General features: G+C 42.5%; 1 long non-coding RNA gene across 1 annotated transcript in view; it reads left to right on the forward strand.

The window, feature by feature from the left end:
• Positions 1-246: 246 nt before the first annotated feature.
• Positions 247-10,757, forward strand: part of LOC128793571 (uncharacterized) — a 25,169-nt gene continuing 14,658 nt past the window's right edge. Inside the window, exons 1-3 of the long non-coding RNA XR_008432835.1 lie at positions 247-439; positions 1,722-1,854; positions 2,689-2,813. This is a non-coding gene — a long non-coding RNA (uncharacterized LOC128793571). The remainder of the gene's footprint in view (positions 440-1,721; positions 1,855-2,688; positions 2,814-10,757) is intronic.

Genomic DNA, 10,757 nt, shown 5'->3' on the forward strand with positions numbered 1-10,757 from the left:
CTTTTGCTTTGGCAGCACCCTCCCAGCCCTTCCCAGCTGCAGATCTGCATTTTCTCTTCCTTTCAAACCAAACCCTTACCCTGGCACACAGCTGAGCCTTCAAAAAGTCTCTAAGTCATTGCCCAGATGACAAAAGTTCTGAGAGCAGCATGTCCAGCAACATGTGCCTTAGCACCAGGGTGAAAGCCTGCAGTCCTGCAGTGCTCCAGTCTCACAGGTGACCCCATTGCCTGTTTCAGCAGTGTTTAGGCGTGTGCTACACAAGCTGGATGGTGGAAAGGATTTTAAGCACTGTCCACTCCCAATATGACAGGACAGCTGGAGCTGGAAGGGACCTCTGGGGATTGTCTGGAGCAGAACACCCCTATGAGCACAGCTGCCAGTCTGTGCTGCTGCAGAGGATGGCAGGCACAGCTGTGCTGCTCTGTGTGACACACGGGTAAGTGTGACAGGACCGTGGGCAGGGACTGTTGGCACATGTGGCACTTGCACTCACGTGTTCTCACATGTGGCACGTCCACTCATCCCCTGCACACGGGCACCCTGCACTGAGACTAGCCTGGCATGGGCAAAGGCTTGATCATCTCCAGCTCTGGGAGGATGCTGTGGGTGTATGTACTCAGCAACATTTGTCTTCATGACTGCTGGGTGGTTTTTTGGTTTTCCCACTGAGCTTGTTCCTTTTATACACAGCACTGCTGCAATGCTGCCAAGCCTCTCCTGTCCTGCCGTGCTAGTGGGGCTGTGCAGTCCTTCCTTCTCCACCCCTGCCCCTCGCCAGTCCCAGACACGGGGCTGGGGACATGGAGGGGGTGAGCTGGGGGGTTGGGCACTGACTGGGATGCTGAGCAAGTAATCACATGTTGAGGATGAAGGGAGTAGTTGTCTGCTAGCACTGTGTACAGAGTTGAGAGATTGCTCATGACCATGGCAAAGTCCTGTAGCAGGTTGGGGGTGGTGGAGGAATGTCATGATTTCTCAGTCTTTTTATTGGCTGTGACAAGAGAATTGCCCCTGAGGAGCTTTCCTCATCTACCCACTTCAGGAGTTTGGAGGAGAGGAACAAATTTCTACACTGAAGTGGGGCAGTGAGAGATGCTCTGCTGGTAAGAGAAAGCAGGTGTTTTGTGCTTAGTGATTTGGATTTATTGCTTGAATTGGCTTTGACCCAATTCAGTGGTGAAAAGAATGGCAAATGTCTGAATAAAGGGTGGAGAAACAGGCCCACTGCCCTCTCTTGGTATAATGAAGTAAAAAATCATGTTTTATACATTGACATCTCTGGTTTTGGGTGCATCCTTCTTCCCCTGTAATGAAATCCATGTTTATACACATGAAATTGCATACAAACCCCACACAAATATCAGTGTTACGGCGTGGTTTGCTATATCATATATAAAATGCATACTGCATTTTAAAGCCAAGACTTACTAATAATAAGCATATCACAAGAAACTTCAGAGGAACCAGAAAATCTGTTCAGATAGTCCTTCCAGTTCATATTATATTATTATTATTTTATGGTACTACTACTTAGTCTATGGATCCAAAGAGAGAAAATCAGCCCATATCTCAAAGAGTTTACACCTTTGGTGGAAAATCAGCATATGCTTAGATGATTGAACACCTGTATATCCTGATTAACCCAATCTGTGTATGTAGCCTGAAATAAAAATCAGCTGTTTGGAATACAGATTTTTTTATGTCCTTTCCATTATTAGGTTGCTCCTCGTGTTACCCCTGGTGGGGCGAAGGCAGAATGTTTACACTACCTTTACTGCCAAGTACTTTGTTAGAGACTTCCACAAACTCCCTCTCAATGCAGGAGGAATGGGCTGATGCCTTCAGGACTACGTGGGTATACCTCTGATTGGAAGGGAATCCTCACAAAGGGAATCTGATTCATTTACTCTCAGTAAATGCAATTTTCTTAGTTTAACACCATCCTATTTTACTGCAGTATTGCATCTTGCCTCTGAAATTAATAGTCAACCACAGAGAAAGACAGGTCTGGCAGAATGGAAGTAAGGCATTATATTATCCCATGAGTCACATACATGCAGAGAACCAAACAAGTGTCAGCCAATGGCTTTGAGCCCAAAATGTGTCAAAGAGGAGATGAGTATCTTCATTTGTATTAAGTAGATAGAAGGCTTGTTGCCGTTCCCATTAGACGGCTTGGAGTTCTGCCATTGGCTTCAGCGGGAGCAGGATCAGGCCCATGTGGTAGAAGCTGGCTCTGCTTACCTGCCCTGACTGTATTTTCTGTGTGGCAGGGCAACTTACATTTTAACAACAGTTCTTAGTCAACAGAGAGATTCAAGACCTCCCCCAGTTTAAGGCATGACTATTAGTTTGATGACTTGACTTCTACAAAATGTGAGAATGCTCAGTAGAAGGCAGCAATGAATGCTTTTCTGAGTGCAGCTTCACTGACAAGTAGAGAGGAATTAGCACAGAACCTTTTCTGAGAGGGGTTTTGTGATTTTCAATTGTTTACATTTAAAATAAAGAACCACATTTAGGAATTAACCCCACTTTAGACATTCAAACCACTTTCTCTAGCAAAATCATTTGGAAGTCAGAGAAAATCTTGGCTGAATAGATGCCTCAAAATGTTTCAGAATTTTCTTGAATACTCTGGAAATGTTGTGTCTCAGTTTTCCTGCTCTGGTATTCACTCTACAGCTCCTAATGCATCTGGCTGTAGACTTGCCTCAAGAACCCAATGAATCGTGAGCTGCTGTTACATATTGGATCCACCATATGATTTTATTCAAGTCCTTCAGGGAGGGGAGACTCAGTGAATACCAGTAAGTGCACACAAACCACCAGCACTGAGATCAGGGCTGAATGCCAGATCTGCTGTGGTCACTAAGTGTCACATATTCTAGCTCTTATATAGAAGCTTATAATAATTTCTGTCATATAAATTTTCCTTTCTTATATTGTTATTTATACATTAGGGTTTAATTTGCTGTGGTAGAACCATGTTCAATTTGGTGGACTGGGAATGTATCTTCCCCAACTTTTTAAAAGTTATGTTCACATTTTTATTGGTATGTCAGTTCAGATAAAATGCTGATGACAGAGTCAGGCTGAAATGAATGTTGTTGATTCATAATTGTGCAAATTAGCATTTAGACTTCTCATAATCTAATATAAAATTTGAAAGGCTATGTGCTACTGCTGTTTGCTTCATTCCAGTCAGCAACCCTCCTGTGTTTACTGGAACTCATGTTAAATATCAAAAGAATGGGATTGCCAGAGTTTTCATACCAAAAATTTCTTGACAAAGCTTATTATTTGTTACAGAATTGGCTTATTCAAATTGTTTCTGGAGGTGAAGGGAGATTCTGTTGACTGGGATAAAACTGGGATTTGATTCCCTAGACTGCAGTTTTAAGAGTAACACTGTGTATTTGGTTTCCTAAGTGAGGAGTGTATATAACAACTCTGTTGGCAACATTTATTTGATAAAGTCAGTCTATGATTTCCACAGAACAGCATCAAGTTCTGATTTTAAGTGAACATGTAAGCAATGTAAATAAATAAAGCTCTAGGTATACTGCTTTCTGTTTGCATTGTGAGTAATAACATTTACAGATATCACATCAAGAATTCTGAGTTGATAAAAACAGTCTAAATGCAGCCTTTGCTAAGGCAAATTCCAAGTGGATATTTCATGAGACCCATAGAAATATATAGGTCATTATATAACATGTGAAGAATGTCATTCATGTTTTTAATTTATTTCATGTAATATATTATGTAATGGGATTACTAAGGGCTTTAGGAAATCTGACTTTTTAGCTATCAGTAATACAACTAACTTTTATTAGCTAATTTGTATATGGGTGATTTCCTTAGAATTTTAAACAGTGGCAGATATTTCTTGACATGACTGATGTTCATCATGACTTCTGTTCAGTAGCTGGATGTATTCCTTCCTCAGTGTTACATCAGTGACCTGAATTATTCCTGCAAGAGCTCATCAGCAGCCAGCTGACAGAGTTTTCATGTATTCATTTAGCAAAGTGAAATTTGCTCCTTCCCTTCCAGTAGCCAATAGAAGAAGATTTTAAGTAATTAAAACATTTTGGGGCTCAGCTGGACAGTATGTATTTTGGTATTTGTTTTCTGTGCCATAACTGAGCAATGATTTTTAGAGGCTTACATACTTATGTGCAAGATACCCATTATGGAATAGAGGTATCTTTGATTTTGCTGGGCATTCCTGGTTGGCTTGGAGGAGCTTCCTGGAAGCACATGGAGTTGTGTCTGCCTTTTCTTTTGGGTCATGCTGTTGATAGAGGGAAAGTTTACATATTGCTGTGGTTGCTCTTCCTGTGCCAGTGCTGCAGCTGACAATGATAGAAGCTCTGCTGGTGCCCTGCCTCTGCTTGTTCACTCTGCAGCAGGGGCTGTGCTCAGGACTGACTGAGGAAACAGGGCTGAGCAAACAAGCATGGAAAGACCTTCCCATGAGTCAGGCAGTGCTGCCTGCAGAGCTGCTGTACGTGTGAAACAGAGGTGGATGAGGGAGCTGGTTTCCCTTCACCAGCACGGTGCTACAGCACAGGTCATTACAGGCCAGTGACGGGCACCCACCAGCGAGCATGAATGTCATTGGAGACAAGGAGGGAGGTGTTTGGAAGAAAATGTCATACTGAGGGAAGGTTGGAGAAGAGAGGAGAAAAAAGGCTGCAGTTAGGATGTGAAGCTATTTAGAGTCTAATTCTGCCAGTGGCAAAATTAGCATTGAGTTTACCTGGACTGGGAGCAAATGTTCAAGGACAAAAATTCAGGAAAAGGAGAAAAAGGGCCCGAGAGAGAGAGAAAACGGCCATCTGCTCTTGGAGGGCCTAGCACTTGAAATGTTATCCAGCCAAAGCCTGGGCATGTTTGAGTGCTTGGTGATGGCAGGCAGTGTGTAGGCGTGCTGAGCTTACTTTATTTTTTTAGTTTTCATGCTATATAACATAATCTGTTTATTTAGAAGAGCGTAGTTTGGCCATGACAGAGTCATTTCCAGTAGTGTGAAATGTGTGAACAACAAGAAAAATTGTCATAATTTTTGAAAATATATAGGAATCCTTCCCTCCATTTCTTTCATCAACAAGAGTCCACCCATGCTTCCGATGTGATGGTAGAGCACAGTAAGGTTATTCAGGTTTGGAGTATGTTCACATCCTGAGCACTGCTTTATGATGTACAATATGGATTATATCCTCCCAGTAGAGGAGGAAATACATTGGTGCTTTTTCCTCCACACATTAAACATAATCAGACTGACTAGAAGCTATCACATTAGCACATAACTCAAAACTGGGAAATAGGCTTTTATGGAAGAGTTATCAGAAAAAAAGTGTCTTTGTTGTTACAGGGCTTAAAATGCAAAAGTTACCTGTGATTTTGCCATTTTGGCAAACCTGTCCCACAAGCCACCGAATCCCAACGATAGCATTTGCATGGCTGTGTGTGTATGGTGCAGATAATTGGTATATATTGTTGTTGCAGCTCACATGAAAATTATTCTTACATACCCAAAACCTGGCACATTGTAACACATACAGATTGAGCTGTTGTTTACATCTGTGTAAGCTTTTCTGATTTGTACACACAAAAACAAGTTTTCAGGAAAATCTTGCATTATGATTAAAATGCATGTCAAAAGATCAAAATACTTTCAAGCCAAGTTTTATTTTCTGGGGATCAAAATGTATAGGCTGTACTAGAGTTCTTTCTAAAATAAGCCTTATAAATTTCATGGGTGACTGCATTAGTAGAGCCTGTAATCTGTTGGCAGTTATTACTTATAGACCTTTGTAATTTCAGTAATTTTATGTAGTAATAAATGGCTCATAGGCAGCTTCTTCTTCTTTGCCAAAATAATAATGCTGACTGTAGAATCAGGAGGAGAGGAGAGGAGAGGAGAGGAGAGGAGAGGAGAGGAGAGGAGAGGAGAGGAGAGGAGAGGAGAGGAGAGGAGAGGAGAGGAGAGGAGAGGAGAGGAGAGGAGAGGAGAGGAGAGGAGAGGAGAGGAGAGGAGAGGAGAGGAGAGGAGAGGAGAGGAGAGGAGAGGAGAGGAGAGGAGAGGAGAGGAGAGGAGAGGAGAGGAGAGGAGAGGAGAGGAGAGGAGAGGAGAGGAGAGGAGAGGAGAGGAGAGGAGAGGAGAGGAGAAAAAAAGAAAAAAGCAAAGAAAAGGAAAAGAAAAGAAAAGAAAAAAGAAAAGAAAAGAAAAGAAAAGAAAAGAAAAGAAAAGAAAAGAAAAGAAAAGAAAAGAAAAGAAAAGAAAAGAAAAGAAAAGAAAAGAAAAAGAAAAGAAAAGAAAAGAAAAGAGAAAGAAAATAAGGGAATGATGGATGAGATTTTTTTTTTCAAAGTTGTGGTCTCATTCCTTTAGCTTAGTGCACTTGAGCTAGGTTTTGAAATTTTGCCTAGGTTCATGATTTTTAAGAAAAAGGGATTTTTTTCGAAGGCCAGGAAAACATGGTTTGCCTTGAGAACTGTGATCTCATCGTTAAGTTGGTGATGTTGCTGAATATCACCTGGAATAGCAAGGTAGAGCTGATGTCTGTGAGTCAGCCAGTGCAGATGTACCTGCACTGCTGCACGTGCCCAAGGCATCCCCAGGAGAATCAGTGTCCATTCAGTCCGTGTGCCTGGATGGGAGGTTCACCTGTGTGAGGAAAGCCCAGTAGTTCCAAGGCAGTTCTTGTTTAGCAGTGTCCAGGAGTCACTGGGAGTCAGAGCATGGGGGGAGTGTGCCAGACACCATGCAGGGGCACAGGAGAGAGGAACAAGCCCAGACTACCTTAATTGTGAAAGAGTGACTCAGCTGTTTCCTCCAAGTTTTGAGTTTCAGCAGAATATTTTCCCACTATGCTAACAGCTTTTCCACCCACGTATTGTATATGTGGCTTTGTGCCACAGAGGTATTTTAGGATTACGAAGCCTAGTGTAAAATTATAAAGTTAAGTGTGAAAAAATGGTGCCTTCTGGATCTTAAAATGTATAGATTGTGTGTAGAGTGTAGGGAGTAGGCATGCCTTTGAAAACCCAGGATGTGCGGGAGGTATGTTCCCATCTATCTTTTATCTGGTTTTATTTATTCACCAGAACCTATCAGTTATGTTTTCAGACAACCTGTATCAACAGAAATAGAAAAAAAACACCCTGATTTTTTTACTGAAAAATCACCCCAAAGTTATGGCATTGTTTTTATCATGGGGTATAGTCATTCACATACTTGGTATATACTAGTCTGTTTTTGGTCCTGTAACTGTATGGCATTCTCAAACAGTCATGCAGGGAAAACAAGAGTGATACAAAGGGAATTAAGCCTAATAAAATAAAAAAGGTTTCTTAATCTGTCAAGTGTATTGCAATATTGAATGAATTACTGTACTCAGCTGAAGGTGAAATTGGATGGAGTGTGCTTGTAATATTCCAGGACATTGAACCATTACATGCAAATCCATCCAGTCTGCTTTGAGCAAATCATTTGTCAGTTCTTGATGCAAGACTGTAACTAAACCCTTGCTGTCATTCTGACTGCTGCATGAATCAGGCATGGGAGGACAGATTGAGGAGGAGGACAGTTAGGCACTGGGGTTGTGCTTGGTTATTTATGTCTTCAAGCAATATAGCTGTGGAGTCCAAAGTTTTGCTCTATTGTCACAATTTTTTTTTTTTCATGCCAGAAATGCTGATACAGCAGCAAAAGCCTCTATCAAGGGCCTCACCACATCATGGGACTGGAGAAGAAAAAGAGCAGAAATCTAGGGAAGTCATGCTGGTGACCAGTAACCACCAGTCAGTGGCAGATTGTGTTGTAAAGCAGGCAGGGCTATGGCTTCTTTTGGCTCTGTGTCAGTTGAAGGAGCAGTAATTCATGTGTCATGTCTGCAGAACTCCTCAGTTTTCTATGGTGTTTGGATTTTGGGGTTTGGGATTGTGTTTTCTTTTGGTCCTTTATGAAGTTACTTCCAAAGAAAAGCTATAATACAAAATGACAGCATATATTAAGCATAAAAGCATCACTGTCCTCTGGGAGTTGTCGGAAAAGAAAACACAGAACCACTGGCACCCCATCCAATGTCAGAAGTGCCCACTGGCATGTCAACAAATCTCTGAGATCATTGCTGGACAGATCTAAGAGAACCAAAAGGACAAGTGACTTTGTCCCTGGCTAGCAGGAAGATACCAGCCAGGGAAAAAACTCACCCTTTGTTTCACCCTCAAGTTGCAAACAGACAAGAAAATACATTGCACTGGATGCTGATCATGTTTTTCCTGTGTCACAGTGGGGCAACTTGGTTTCACACAGAGGTGTTCAAAGGAAGGGGAACAGTCCTGCTCCATAGCTGGAGTCTGAGCTTGGCATAGTTTATATCTCTAGGCTGAGTTTGGAGATTTGTGATGCTGAAATGAGGAAACTCAGTGGATGTGCCATGGGAACCAAAGCAAACAGGAGGTTTGCAGGAGGGTTGCATGGATCTCCGTAAGGTTGGAGCTGCCAAGTTTCATATGGTACTTAAAAAAAACCAAAACAGTGTCTCTGGAAAAAAAATCTGTCTGTGTTTCAAGGCAAATGTAGGCATCTTAAGCCAGCACCAGATTCACTAGCAACAGTTACTTCAAGGCATTTCAGCTGGCAGACACTTGTCCCAGGCGCTATAGGCCATAAGGGCTGTTTTCAGTTTAATCTACATTTAAAGTGGCACCTTATTGCAGATTGCTGGGTTCTGACATTCCTGAGCTGTCATGGTAATAGGATTGTGTAGTCTTACTGGCTAAAGTTTTCCACTCCAAGTGCCATAGTCAGGTTCCTAAATCCAGATTCAGATTCCTTAATGTGACTGACAGATCCCACATGAGACAGTGGGAGTTGGCCATGGTCTTGGACAACAAGCCAGGCCATTAGGTGCATCAACCAAGTCTGGCTGCAGGCATGCAGATTGTCAGATGTGGGCCATCACAGGAATGGCTCAAGCCCAGACTGCAGACAGGTATCTCCAAAGGTCAGAGAGGTTCAAGTGCAGGGTTGTGCCCCAGTGTACCTGTTTGTGAGGTGAAACTTCATAGCACGGTGACTGTGTGAGCTGTGATGCAATGCACATGTGGCTTTGAAAGGGCAGCTTTTCAAGCAGATGTTCCCCTTCCTGTCATGGCTGCTTTTTTATCCAGAAGGACTACCAATGCTGATGTGTAGGCAGGAGGCAAGGTTAATGCAAGTGGCAGTTTTTTTCAGAAATTTGGAAATAGAGTGCATTCAAAATCTAGCAAGTGGCAGAGAGCAGCAGCATGCCTGTTGCCTTCATTGGCTTCCTGTCTGTGCTACTTCTCCACCCGTGATCTAACACTGCATATTTTTACTCTACTACCTTCTTCTGCTATTTCTATTTGTAGCACCCTGCTAGACTTGTATCCAAGCCAATCCAAAATTATTCTGAAACTCCCTGTGCTAGCAGCAACATGAAAGCAGAACTCTGCAGTGGCTTCAGTAGCTATAGCAGGGTTTAACTAAAGTTAAGCGTGGTGTAAGTCACTTCAGCCTTTACACTGAAAATGGAAATAGCATCTGCCAAGGAAAACAGCTTGCATAAATTGTGTCATATTGCCTTTTTTCATGGGATTACAACCAGCACTTGCAGCTGATGCACATTTATTGCTTTGTTTAATATGGAAAATTTGTTTTCTTATTGTTGTTGTATTATTATTGCAAGATAACAGATAAGGCATGAAAGTACACTGTGCACAGATGAGGCAGAAGTTAGGACAGTATAAAGATTGCTCTGCTGCAGTACGAAAGTCAGTTTTTCTCCTATTTTCTGTAAGGGGAAGGGAAGAAATTTTCAAAGTGCACTGTCCCACCAAAAGACGAAAATATAGAAGAACCAAAACAAATTCCCATAGAATATGTCCATTCACTAGCCAAAAGCCCACAAAACTTCAGTGAACCACATCCTTTTGTCCAAAGAGCATAGATGAAAGACAAGGCCCTGGTGCTAATAGTGCCACCCAGGCACCCCAGTCCCCCGAGCAGTAAGAGTGGTGCTGACTTACTGCAAGTCAGGGTGTGGAAGGCTCAGTGTCCAAAGAGGAGGTGCCACTGTCTCTAGTCTCAAGAGCCAGACCCTGGTGCCAAAAGCAGCACTGTTGTGCCAAGGCTTCCTAGCCCATGGACAGGGAGGGGACAGCAGGCCAGGCTGCTGGGATGGACTGAAGGGATCGTAGTCCAGATGAGGGGTGTGTCACTATAGGACACGAGAAAACACAACGTACTCTTCTGCTCTTGTGAAGGTAAAAAGGGGCAGTTTATTTCTGATTCTAACATTTATAGTTTTCTAAAGGTGACAGTGGATTGGAGGGTGAAAGTGCCACCTCTCCAACGACACTGGACAAACTACCAGTCCATCTAATTTTTCCTCCTCTGTGAAGGAATGCAAAAACAATAAGTTATTTACTGAAAGTTGTGTGAGAAAGTTTGCTACAAGAATGTAAACTCAGAAGGCTTTAGAAAATCTTAAAAAATCAGGGTGACATGTGTGCTCCCAAGAAATGGAGCAGCAATGCTATACAGTGACATAGCACTTTCTCCCTCTCATTGTCCCTGTTCAAGCAAGGGCTACTTTCAGACCTAACCTAGACATTTGGGACATTTCGCTCCCAAACAGAGACTGTGTTTGGTGTCTGAGGACAGACTGAAAATACAGTGTTTCTGAAATCTTCTACTCTCCCATCCCTGCCAT

The sequence above is a fragment of the Vidua chalybeata genome, chromosome 11 (genome assembly GCF_026979565.1).
Source record: "Vidua chalybeata isolate OUT-0048 chromosome 11, bVidCha1 merged haplotype, whole genome shotgun sequence".
NCBI classification, from domain to species: domain Eukaryota; kingdom Metazoa; phylum Chordata; class Aves; order Passeriformes; family Viduidae; genus Vidua; species Vidua chalybeata.